A 12,655-nucleotide genomic window follows, 5' to 3' on the forward strand; every position below is an offset into this window, starting at 1 on the left:
CCCACAGGGGCAGGTAGGGCAGAGCCCTCTCTTCTGGAGGTGCTCCACCTAGGATTCTGGTCCTGAGTATCTATCTAGCCTGCAAGTCTCACTTTCCCAGAACCAGAATTACCCACAGTACAAGCTTCTCTTTCTCAATTCCTCCTCTGATTCTTATTTAAATTAAAGGGTACAAAGAGTAGGACGGATCATTTTGGAAAGCTTAAGTTTCATCTAAATGTTATGCATGTGATCCAAATAGAGGAATTATGTTCTCTGACTCACATTTATCTTGTGGTCACTTTGGGTCCTCAGATTCATTTTTTTTCAACAACTGCTTATTTGCCTTTTTATTTTTGTCTCCTTAGATGACTGACTAGTAACCTTCCATGGAGTAAGCACGGACAGGGTATAACTGACATGAAATAAACCAATAGATTTACAGTGAAAAAAAAAAAAGTTTCACTTCCTGTTCCTTGAAGCTAGTTTCAGCTGATTCCTAACTAATGAAGTGATATTCTACTTCAATATTGTTTACTGGTCTATCTCAATACTAGGCTCCATTCATTCAGCAAAAATCTGAGCCTTTAGTGGGTTTTGGGCTTTGTTCTGAGTACTTGGGGGGGGGGTACCAGTGGTCCTCTAGACTGAGCAAAGGAAAGCCCTTGCTCTCCTGAGGTTCAGTCTGGGCTTGTGAACTGAATACTGTGGGCTGCTAAAGGTCAGGAGGAAGCTGACATAGAATTGTGTTGAATTTCAGAGCAAATAGAGCAAATGTGTGTCTCAACACCTCCAACTCTTCCACTGCCCCTGTCTGTGCCTGCAAGACAGAGAGAGAGGGAGAGGGAGGGAGAGAGGAAGTTTTTAGAAGGGTGTGGAAGGGAACAGCTGAAATGAAAAGCAAATACAGTGGGGACAGAATGGAAAACCCAGGGAGTCTCCTCCCATAGCCGTTCTAGAAACAGAAACAGATTTGCCATTCTCAGTTAAAAAACATGGAAGACGAGAAAAGGCAATTTAAGATTCCTCTCAAATGGTAAAATTGAGGTTATGATTTTAAAATTCAGTCTTCAATTTAAAGGAGTTAAATTATACACACAGAAATCATGCACAATGAAATAGAAGAACAAATTGTTTCAAGGTTTTGGAAAAGCATTTTCTCCCTCCATGAGAGCTTTAGAAAGAAAGGCCATTTTTCTTTCCACCCAAACAGGGCTCGGACACAGTGCCATGGCATGAGAGCCACTCAGTGTAGGATGCGCTGTGTACAAAGAAAGTAAACTAACTACATGCTTATCAGAGTCAGATAATTAAGCACTTACCAACCCACTGTTCTTTTTTTTAAAAGTTTGTCCTAGCTGCCAGATCCACAGTTCCCCCACTAGTCTACCTGCTTCTCAATCAGTCGGGGACCAGGGCATTCCCAACCAGACAGGCACAGTGCCTGGTAAAGAGCTGAAGCTGTCAGTTGCTTCCCGGCTCTGCTCAACGGATGGGGATGTCAAAGCTGCTGTAGGTAGGTGGCAGTATGGTATGCTGGTTCAACACCCAGTTTCCTATGTGCCCAGTTAGCACTGTTAACACATCTCTTTGTGGTCTGGGAGCAAATTGTGAAATCTTTCATAGTCTCAACTTCTTATCTGTAAAACAGAATAGCTTTTACAGTTATTAAAGATTCAATAAAATAGTTGGTGAAAAGTGCTTACTACATGTTCTTAATTATGGGAGTTTTTATCATCCTACATATAAGCAAACCAGAGTGATTATCATGACAGCTGACTAGACTAGCGGAAGACTGAAAGGAAACAGGACAAAGCCGACATTCCACTAGCGGAAAGGTTACTGGTTATTTAACCAAGATTTCCAAAGACCCATTTTTCGTATGTTATGGAAGCATGAGCTGGACAACTTTTTGGAGGGGGCCGGGGAAGACTTGAAAATCATTATCCCTTTAATGAGCAGCATCTTTGTTAAACCCAGCCTGCGAATCCAGATAGTGTGGTACATCAGCAGGGCGTTTTGCTTTGGCAGAAGGGACATCCTAGTTTTGGTGCCTGCGATAACATCGTGTGGAAACACAGATGTGCCAGCACGGCAATCCATCTCTCGTCAAACGTGGTTAGGTTGGCCCCTGTAAATGCTTGTACATCTGGAGAACCAAACGACAGGTTATCTGCACCCAAGTGGAGGTCAAGTCCCGGCCTTCAAGGAGAAAGGGTCACAGCTTGAAGAGGAAAAATCCATCTGACCTCCCAGTCTGAAGCCATTTCCCTTAAAGAGGGCGGGATCCTAAGAGGGCGACCAGTGGAGTCCAGCAGCTGTCCCATTAGGTGTCCTGCGGTCCCTCTGCGGGTCTCCTAGCTGGCGCCCAAGTCCCGCCGCTGGTAATAGGTGCCCCGAACACCGCAGCACCCCCTCCCGAGACCGTCCCCCGTCTGCAGACTGCCGGCCCGCTCCTCCGGCGCCCCTGCCCACCGCCTCTCCGCACCGCCTGGAGTTCCCGGTCCGGCCGGCGGTGGGCGCGCGCCCCGCGAGCCCGAGCCCTGCGCCCGAGCGCGGCCGGCCACCCCGCCGAGCCGGGGGTCCCGCGGCCTGGCGCCCGCTCGCCTCCCCGCACGCCGCCGGCAGAGGTCGGTGCGGGCTGCGCGCCGCGGGGTCTGGGCGGGGACCCCTCCCCCGCCCCCGCGGCCTGGCCGCGCGCCGGGTCCCCGCCGCAGAGCGGGAGGAGGAGGGCGCGGAGGCTGGCGGAGTTGGAGACAGACAGCCGCGCGCGCACAGTACGGCTGGAGCAGACGGCGGCGGCGGGAGGCGGGCCCTCTCCCCCGGCGACCGGGGGCGGACACCTCCCCGCGGCCCGGCCCCGTCTCCCCGGCGCCCCCCGCCGCCAGGCTGCACACCCGGCCCGGCGGGACCGGCAGGCGAGTGCGGCTGGCCCTGCCCGCCCCGGGATCCTCAGCGAGCCGGGGAGGAGCTGCCGCCGCCGCCGCCGCCGCCGCCGCCGCCAGACAGGCTGCGAGTCCCTGGGAAAGTGAAAGGGGGGCGGGGAGCGCGGGGGCGGCCGGGGTGGAAGGTCCCCGGCTCTTAAAGAGACCCGGCGCCCGCGCCGCGCTCCCCGCCGGCCCGCTGCGCGCCCCGCCCGGCGGCCCCGCGCCCCGCGCCCTCCCCGCAGCCCGCAGGCCCGGGTGGCCCCGCGAGCCGCACTGCGGGCGGTCCCCCGCCTCCGCTGCCTGGGCGGCCGCAGGTGAGTGCCGGCCGAGGTGGCTGCCGGGGTCGCGGCGGCTGGCTCAAGTTCACCGCCGCGTTGGGCGGGAGGAGGGCGGCCGAGGGGGGCCGGGACTCGGGACGCGACGCTCCGGGATCGGGACGTCCGCGAGCCTGCGCCGTCTGCGGGGCCGGAGGGAGCGGCCGTCCCTGCGCGGCGCGTTCCCCCGAGACCTGCGCGAGGTCCGTGAGCCTGTGTCGGGGGCGGGGGGCTCCAGGGCGTCCCGGGCGCTGGCCCGGGGGCCGGCGTGCCCGACCCCCACCCTGTGTCCCGCCGCTGCAGGACGCGATTCCGCCCCGCCCGGGGCCAGGATGGGCGCGGGGGTGGCTGCCCAAAGTGTCTGCACTCTCTTAGGCCTCTCAGCGCACCGCTGCAGCAGGAGGGACTGGAGGTCAGCAGGAAGCGGGAAGACCGTGCAGGACCTTGCCGGGAGTTTGCGGGAAGGAAGCGGGGCGGCAGCGGGCGTACCCCTCTCCGGGTGTCCCGCACCCCGCAGCCTGCACCCGAGCCCCAGCACTCCGCGCTCCCAGCTTCCCAGCCCCTCGGACCCGCCTCGCCCGGCGTCTCCCCGGGTCCCCCCGCGCGCGTTGACGTCGGTCGCGGGGCCGCCCGGAGCTCCAGGCATTGGCTGGGAAGTCGATTGTCTCGGGCGGCTGCTGTTCCCCTAGGGCTGGGTCGCCGAGCCCCGGAGGAAGCAGGCGTGTGTTGAATTTCTCTGCCCCTCACCGAGGAATAAACAGGAAGCGAACGCGCACCCAGCCCGGCCCGGCACTTGCCTTTGTTGCGGGGTCTGCCTTGCACAGCCCTGAGGAGGCTCCCCCGGGACCCCCGCCCAGTGCGCCGCCCCGGGTGGGGCTGGGGGCGCGCCCTGTGAGTAGGTCGGTGGAAGTCGGTGGGCTCTGTTTAGGTCTGTTCCCTTCGGTGGCGGGGAAGACGTCTGCTTGTTCCATAAACTTTTTTTTTTTTTTTTTTAAAAACTGGTAAAGGAGCAGGCTTCGCGATGGAGCAGAGGTTTTCGGGAGTGCAGCGATGCGTGGTGGGTGGGCGGCACTTGGGCTCCGCGTTACCTGGTGAGCCATTGCCTTGGCGGTCAGGACTCCGAGGAACTCCTGGAAGCAAGTGGGGCTTCCTAGCCCAGGCAGATTGCTGAGCGGCGCTGGCCACATAAACTAGTGTAATATTTTTGTTTTCCCCAAAGAATCTTTTAATGAGCTAGGATTGGATCATTTTGCTTTGCTTTGCCTTTCCTCTGTGTCTACTCCCTTCTCTTTTCCTCTTCTAATTATTTTGGCATCTTCCCATCCCTGGACTCCTCAATTAGGATTCAGTGCTTCTCTCTTGACGTCACATACGAATTGTGATAGATATTTATTGGTGACCTACTGTGCTCGAGGCCTTGTGGGATGTGAGGTGAGATAGATTCCAAGAGCTACACTTAGTAAGAGATTTGAGATAGAGGTGGGTGGAGATGGTGAGCAGCATTGGCTTTTAAAAATAGGGCACTGGATGTGTGGCTCAGTGGTAGAAGCCCAGGCTCATCCCCAGCGACACTTGCACACACATCCCTTAGGGTACTATGGCTGGCACGGAGGTGGAGGTTATACCTTCCTCCAGGAGAGGGGCTGGGAAACTCCCTTTAAAAACAGCCCTGTGCACTAGTTTGACTGTTCTGCCGTCCCTCTCTCCCCTGGAGCTCCAGGACTGTGTATTGAATTAGGAGAAGCTTCTGTCAAGTGTGCATGGATAATCTGCCTCTGCATCAGGTCATGCCTGCATTTAGTCTTTTTCTAGTATTTAAATCGAGCTTACTGTCATCTGTAAATCTGCCTTTGTACTCTGCACAGTTCTCTTGGAATATAGTCTTTGTGTTCAATAAAGCATGGTAGTATCAAATTTTAGTCATTACATACACAATGAGTAGACCCGAATGTTACCCACATGCACTTATTGAATGATAATATTTGGTTTCTGTCATCCCCATGAAATGTTATTTGATGGCCTTTGCAAAGCAGTGCTTTTAAAACATGGGGATAAATTCCTGATGATTTTTGAAAGCTTAATTCTTTTAGGAGCTTCACTCTGCTATTGACATTGAACATACTGTTAGGAATCAGGGCCCGAACTGTAAATGCTAGTAAGGGATTTGCTGTAATGGAATTGTAGCTACCTTCCTCTCTTGTTTGAAAAGACTTCTCTAATTTCTTAACATTCTGCTGTTACCCTTGGACGAGTTTGCTGTCCTTGGCCATGGTTCTAGTTCGTGGAGATTTGTATTTATATTGGAGAAGATTCCTGCCAGCAGGTTTTTAGGGCTGTCTCTTGAATCCTCTCGGGGGCTTGGTTTGCATGACCACAATCCTGCAGTGGAACCCAGCCAGTGCCAGCTGCTTATTAAGGGATTTTGTGCCAATTTGTTGGCACATCATTTGAGATTTAACATCCTCTCCTCCCCCTCCCCCACCAGAATATATACATACACAGACAAATATTTATTTCCCCCCAACTGCTGACAGTGTTCTAAGAATAGTTTTCTTGCCTGGCACTGGAAGAACGAGGACCCGTCTGCAGAGGTGTTTACAGTTCGGGGCTGTGCTGTAGGCTTGGTTGACTTAGCAGCCTGGCACAGCAGTCTGGTGGCTCATGGGACACAGTCTGGTTTTTCTCTGGGCTGCTGGATGGGTAACTGCCCAGCTTGACAAGGCACCAGAGAAAGGGGAGAGTGACTTTTGCTTCTTGTGAGTAGTTTCTGGCCAGCGGAGGGTGGAGAGCCCCCTAAGCTCTGGATCCCTGTGCGTTCACCCTGCATGAAGTCAGCTTGTGGTGGTGTGTAGGAGGCAATCTCTCTGTGCCATCATGTAAAACCAAAGCCACCTTGGGGCTCTGGGCAGCAAGCCTGCAGCTGCAGACTGCCCACGTCTTCCTGGCAGACCTTGCTGGTTTGTTCTCTTCTTTCTTCTGCATCTAGGCTTATGGAGTCTCGGTGAGGTGTCCTTCCTTTGCGGGGAGAATTAACACAGAAAAGTCATAGCTGTAAAAGAAGAGCGTACGCTTTAACCTGGACAAATTTTTAGAATTATTAATTGGATATTAAACGTGCATAGTGGTAAAATTGCCATAGTCCTAAATCCCTCTTACCTTTCTTCGTTTTCTTCCTTCCAGTCTCCCTCCCTTCTTCCACCCCTTCCTTTTTAAGCCTCAGAAAAATCTCCTGGAAGCCATTCTTTTCTGAAGCCAATGTGGCTTTCTGCTACTGTGGCATGTGTTGGTGGCAGTTACATCTTGATCTGTATTATGGTGTGCATGTAAAGTGAATCTTAAGTTTTAAAATACGAATGTAAAAGTTCTGCCTACTCTGAAAATTTAGGCCACAAGACCTGCCACTTTTGCGGGACATATTTTTGTGTGTGTGGCCATTGTTTGCTTCTTGTTAGGAAACTCAGAGGAAAAGGCAAGCACCTGTACTCTTAATTACTATAGAAATATTAGGTTCAGATTTCTAATTAATATCATTTTTTTCCCTCTGCCACAGGAAGACTTGAAAACAATGTCTGTGTTGTCACATCTCCATGTGACTTAAGTATGGATTGCTTTTCTTTGAATTCCCACTAAAAATGGTACTTTGGCCTTTTAAACTGTTTTTCTGAGGACTTTTCTTTCCACCAAGCTGTTTTCCAGCTAGGTCTTGGAAATTACGAAGAACACAGCTATAATTTCTCCCTTGATTGGCAGCTGAGAGCTTTCCCGGACAAAAATAAGGCAGTACTGTGCCAAATGGTTGACTTTTCTAGAATAAAAACTCTAAAGGGTATGCAAAAAGTCCTCTGGTTAATATATTGGCATTCCCAGAACCCACTAAAACTCCGGCAGCCTGCCAGACTGCACTTAATGAGGACGCAGAGTCTGGCTCAAGTCCCCACGAGCAGAAGGGGGTGGGCGCTGGATGTCCACACCCTGTATTAATTTTTAATGACTGTACTTTTGTTTTGCAAATTTTGCTGAAGTACCTCCCTTACCACTGACCCCTGCCACCTCGGACCCCCTCCCCATCTATTTATTTACTCATTTACTTGCCATCGGAAAAATGTTGAGACGTTCAAGGTTAAGAATCCTGCTGAGATCACTTCTGTTTTCATGGTTCTTTTGTTGTTGGTTTTCTACCCTGTTTTTTTTTTTTTTTTTTTTTTTTTTGGAAAAGGAAGAGAGGAAAGGAACATAGAGGATGGCAACTTTTTTTTTAATGATGCTTTATTGTCTGCTGGAAAAAGAGAAGCATTTACGAAACTTTAAGTTTGGCAGACAGTTTATATGACAGTGCAAGTTGGTGCTTGCCAAGCTCCAGACAGATTGTTAATGTTACATGACAGGGATAAATAAATTACTGCTGTCTGCAACACGCTTGCACTGCAAATGCTCTCTGCAGCCCCGGCTGGCTGGGCGCTGCTCCCGGGCCTGGTGGATGTGCAGCTGCAGGAAAGGTCTCCGCCTGCTGCCTAGAGCGCCGGGACTTGGTTCGGAAATGAAAAGGGTGTGTCTCCTGCTTTTATTTTTGGCTGTGCTGCAGGGTCACAGAATCAGCCTAGCAACTCCGTGTCCTTTTATTTGCTAGGTTGCTCCCCGGTCCCAGCTCTGGTCCACACCCACATTCTTCCTCCACACCGGGGAATACGGTACCCAGTCTTCTTCCCAGACCTAAACTTTGTTCTTAGCTGCTCAGAGCCTAAGGTGTCCCACAGCCAGGTTCCAAACTGTTTACAGTTGCGTGCCTTCGGCAGGTGTACACACTGAGAACAAATTGTCTGCGCCAGATAAGTGCGTGCTGCCCCAGGAGGGGGCTGGGTGGCACTCCTTGGGCATAATGTACTTTCATCAGGGCAATTTGGAGACTCAGCTGGCAGAGTGACAGGTGTAATGAACTTAATGGTCTTGCTCTAGTTGTTAGTGGACACACTGCTCATATTACAAAGCCACCTCATATGTGGGGCCCCTGCCAAATGACTCGCTCTTCTCTTTGCAGACAGGACTCTGGGTCTGGTCTCTTGGAGTGGCACTAAGGTCAGGAATTGGGTGTTGTGAGCAACGTGTGTGTGACTTTTCTACCAGGCTCCTAAAGGGACTGGAGATTCTCTGAATAGGCTTCAGAGGGGAAGACCCACGCCATCCATCCTGGCCAGTCCTTCCTCCACACTGGGTGTGGCAGGGACTCTCTGGGCGTGCATGGACTTCCTGCCGTGGAGTTTGCAGATGCAGGCTGGCTGGCCACTATTCTCCAGGAATGGGCTGGGCCTGCAGCTGGCAGAGGCACAGCCAGGCATTGTTCCCATTGTCTGTGGCCCCCAGGCCAGCAACCTGTGCAGAGCTGGGGCCAGAATTCCATGGTTCAGTCTCATTGGTCTGCCCCAAGGAAAGAGCTGGAGAGCCTGTAGCAGAGGCCAGGCTGCTTTCTTCTGGCTCCTTGACCTCTGACCAGACCTGCCTTAATGCGGGGTGCTTGGTCGGATCATAGCAATAGCAATTCCAAACTACCCGGGTGTTCGCCTGTGCCAGGCTGTGTCCTTAGTGCTGCACATCTGTGGACAGATTCCCTCCTCACATCAGTTCTGTGACATCCATATGACTGCTGTTCCCATTGCACAGATACAAGTAAAGAAGTTGTCCAATGTCACACAGTGGGGCTGTGACCAAGCCCGGTTGTCTGGCTCCAGGACTTGGACTCTGAGATTGGAGCCACATGAGGCTGGGCCCAGGTCCGAGATTCTGCATCGGGACCACCCAGTAGCTAGTGAAGGAAGAGTGGCGTGTCTCTCCTGCCTCTGTGCCCACAGGCCAGCTCTGGCTCCCTGCTGTCACCCCCCACAACCCTGTGGTGCTCTGACCTCCTCTCTCTTCTGCTCTCTGCCTGTTCTGCCATGGCAGAGCCTCAGCTTCCAGGATCGGACTGTCATCGGCTTTGTCTTTGTCGATGTTGTTCCTGGAGTTCCTTGAAGGAAAGGTGAGGCTTCGAGTGCCCGGCAGTCCTTCCACCAGGCCCCTGAAAGCCCCTCAGCTCTGTGTCCTCTAGGGTCACCCGTCTCCTAGCCGAAACCTGCAGAGCAGCAGTCTGCGTGGGGCTGAGGCGGGGCCAGGAAGGCCCCTCCTCAGGTGTCCAGTCATGCAGAAGGATCCAGGTCATCCAGGGCAGGGGACAACACCATGTCCCTGTGTTTGACTTCATGACATGGAATCATTAGCCACATGTATTGACACGTATTTCCTGTGACATTGTCCATCTTGGGTCAATGTGGTATCTATCTTGGTTCAGAATTAGGGGGACTAAAGAGAGTTCCCAAGAGACGCAAATGTAATTGTGCCTGGCAGGGCAGACCTTCTGCTCTTTGAGAACCTTCCATGGCAGCAGGGCAGGGAAGGAGCCCATCACCGATCCTGAGCCCGATCCCCTGCAGGGGTTTCCTCGGGACTGGTGGCTGGGATGTATGCTGTCCCCTGCATAGTACCTCCTTGGCACCCCACTCACGGCAGGATGCTTCGGAACCTTGATGGTGTTTATGCGACACACTAGCTGGAAAGGGGGTGGGCGAGTTGTGGTCACTCCAGTGACATCCTGGCCTGGGCTCCGTCTTCCCGGCCCCTCTCCTCAGCACAGTTAGACGGGGCCAGTCTTGGAGGAGGCACTCCTGTCCACACCTGCAGAGGAAGTTTTCTTTTCCTGATTATGTACTTACGGAAGATGATTAGGAAATAGAGAAAGAAACAAAGAGGGGCCAGGGATGGCGGCACCCACCCACCTGCCATCCCAGTGACTCTGGAGGTCTAGGCAGGATTGCAAGTTGGAGGCCAGCCTCCAACTTAGTGAGATCCTGTCTCAAAAGGTCTGGGGATGTAGTTCAGTGGTAGAGCACCTCTGGGCTCAATTCCTGGTAAAACACACACACACACACACACACACACACATACACACACAGAATAAACATGACTGAAATTACTACATTCCACTATCTCTAGGGATGATCAGTGGAAATAGTAATTTTTTTCCTCAGGCTTATTGATTGATTAATTATAAAATCATATGCAGAATTTCACTGATTAATTTAAAAATCATGTATAGAATTTATATAGCCTTTTCTTTTTAAGTATGCTATCATGAACATTTTTCATGTGATTTCAGTATTGTCCCCAAATACTGTTTCTGATCACTGTGCAATATCCTACTCTGTGACTGTATTGTGATTTTTTTTGCAAAAAGCAATTTTAGAACATTGAGACTACTGCTAGTGTTCTCTATTATAAATAATAGTACATTGATTTTCTTTTTATTATATCCTATTAGCTTCCTAAAAGGGAAGTTGGGTGTGAGAATTTTTTTCCCCACATTTTTTAATTGGAACGTTATAGTCATACATAATGGTGGGATTCGTTGTTATGTATTCTCACATGTACACAATATAACAATGTAATTTGACCAGTATGGGTGTGAGAACTTTTTAGGGTCCTTCAAAAGTATTGCCAGATTGGTTTTCCGAGCCCTGGGGGTGGGGGCTGCTCGCACTCCCACAGACAAGAGGGTGACGCGCCCTCACCAGTGCTGAAAATTATGTGAAAAAGTCTGCGAGCTTGTGAAATGGAATGGTGCTTACTTTTATTATAAAAATAATAATCCTATCCTTTTATTATAAAAATCTGGGTTTGCATCATCTGGATCCTAGGTGGAAAGAGTCTCTGTTTGCTAGAGATTCATTAAGGGCAGATGCAGTTATGTTAATGGACTATCTCATCTGGAGGTGTAGGGTCTTTGTGTTATTTTAAATACCAGTTAAATTCTACTTAATAGGTTAAGGGTGATAAACAGTATAATAAACACACACACACACACACACACACACACACACACGTTTTATTTTCATTCTTTTGGTGCTAAGGTTTGAACCCAGAACTCCTCGAATGCTACCACTGAGCTGCACTCCCAGCCCCACAGGTATTTGAAGGTGCAGGGTTTAAGGTGCAGCCTGCTCTTGGTCCCCGCCCCCATCCCGACTCCCTGCCTGGGACCCATTTGGAGTCACAGTGGAGGAATGAGGACCAGGACTGGGAGCAGCTGTCTCCCTTTCGAACTCACTTTGTGAGGAGGGTAGAGCGGGTCTGTCTGTGGTCCTGCGCCAAGGATGCAGAAGGGAGCTGCCTTCACCTGGTGGCCGACGCTCCTGCTGCAGGTCCAGGCACAGGGGGCCCGGCCCTCCCTCTGCACGTGCCCTCAAGTCTTCTGCTTGCAGCTCAGGCCTCGGCCTTCCAGGGCTCAGGCCACTGTCAGCAGTGCCCGACCTCCTGAGTGGCTGCTCCTAGCGCTTGAGAAGTGAGAGCCATTTAGTAGGTGGCGATTAGCTGATCGAAGGCGGCCTTTCACTGAAAGGCTGGAAACAATTGGGGTGGAAACGGTTTCGCGCTGGTTGGAGGGAGCAGGGTGCACCAGCGCCCGGGGTGGTGGTACTTAGGTGGTCCTTCCACGGGCACCTGTGTTCCTCTGGGCACAGAGCCCCTGGCATGTGTGGGGTGCTTACTCAGGGTGGTGGTGCTGGGTGGTGCTCACTTGCCCTGCAGGTGTGTGCTGGGGTGCACCTCGGGCTGGCACTGTCTGGTGGACAGTGAGCAGGGTTGGTGGTGCCGGGTGGACACGGTTCTCTGTTCTGTGCAGAGCCTTGGTGGGGGTGCCCGGGAGTGAGTGCAGGCAGGGCAGAGGGCAGCTCGGCCGGGTGGCTGCCTGTGTGGAGATGTTGGGCCCTGTCTCCCTGGCTCCTGGGGTCTGGCTGGGTTCTTGCCATCTGCCTGGCTGCTTAGTCATGGCCACGCCCTGTCCCAGGGACACACCTGTTCTCACCTGTGCCAGGAAGTGGGGACAATGCCAAGCCTTGGCGTTGGAGGCTGCGGAGGACACTGATGGGGTGGTGGCCCTCCCAGCTGGGTCACTCCGGAGGACACTGATGGGGTGGTGGCCCTCCCAGCTGGGTCACTCCGTGCCTTCTGAAGGAGCGCACACTCCTGCTGTGGTCCTTGGATTGCTCTGCTTTCTGACACAGGCAGTGGCGTGGGGGGGCGGGGGTTCCTCGGGAAGCTGTGTGCTCCAGTGTGGAGGGTTCTGGAACCTTCACTCAGACAGGGAAATGTCTGCTGGTGGGCACACGTGGCACTCCCAGGCTTGCCCTTGGTTTGCCCTTGCCATGCAGCTTGCTTCCATGCAGTGATACAGTGCCCCTGTGCTTCCCTGGTTGGCACAGAGGGCCTTTGGACATGATGCGTGCAGAATCTCCATGGTGCTGGAGACATTGACAGTTGGTTGATGAGTTTGTTTTTGTTCTTCTCTGGCTATTCAGATAAATGTTGCACTTTTTTGTTGTTGCTAGAGATTGAACCCAGGTGCACCCTGCC

General features: G+C 52.5%; 1 protein-coding gene across 5 annotated transcripts in view; it reads left to right on the plus strand.

The window, feature by feature from the left end:
• The first annotated feature begins 2,756 nt into the window (after positions 1 to 2,756).
• Ldlrad4 (low density lipoprotein receptor class A domain containing 4) overlaps positions 2,757 to 12,655 on the plus strand; it is a 357,460-nt gene continuing 347,561 nt past the window's right edge. For 2 of the 5 annotated variants that reach the window (XM_047526191.1, XM_047526196.1), the window contains exon 1: positions 2,761 to 3,220. The gene's annotated coding sequence lies outside the window, so the exon portion shown is untranslated. Of the gene's footprint in view, positions 3,221 to 3,923; positions 4,120 to 12,655 lie in introns of those variants that run through there. The other 3 variants (XM_047526198.1, XM_047526192.1, XM_047526194.1) reach the window with 3 other exon arrangements.

The sequence above is a fragment of the Sciurus carolinensis genome, chromosome 15 (genome assembly GCF_902686445.1).
Source record: "Sciurus carolinensis chromosome 15, mSciCar1.2, whole genome shotgun sequence".
NCBI classification, from domain to species: Eukaryota; Metazoa; Chordata; class Mammalia; order Rodentia; family Sciuridae; genus Sciurus; species Sciurus carolinensis.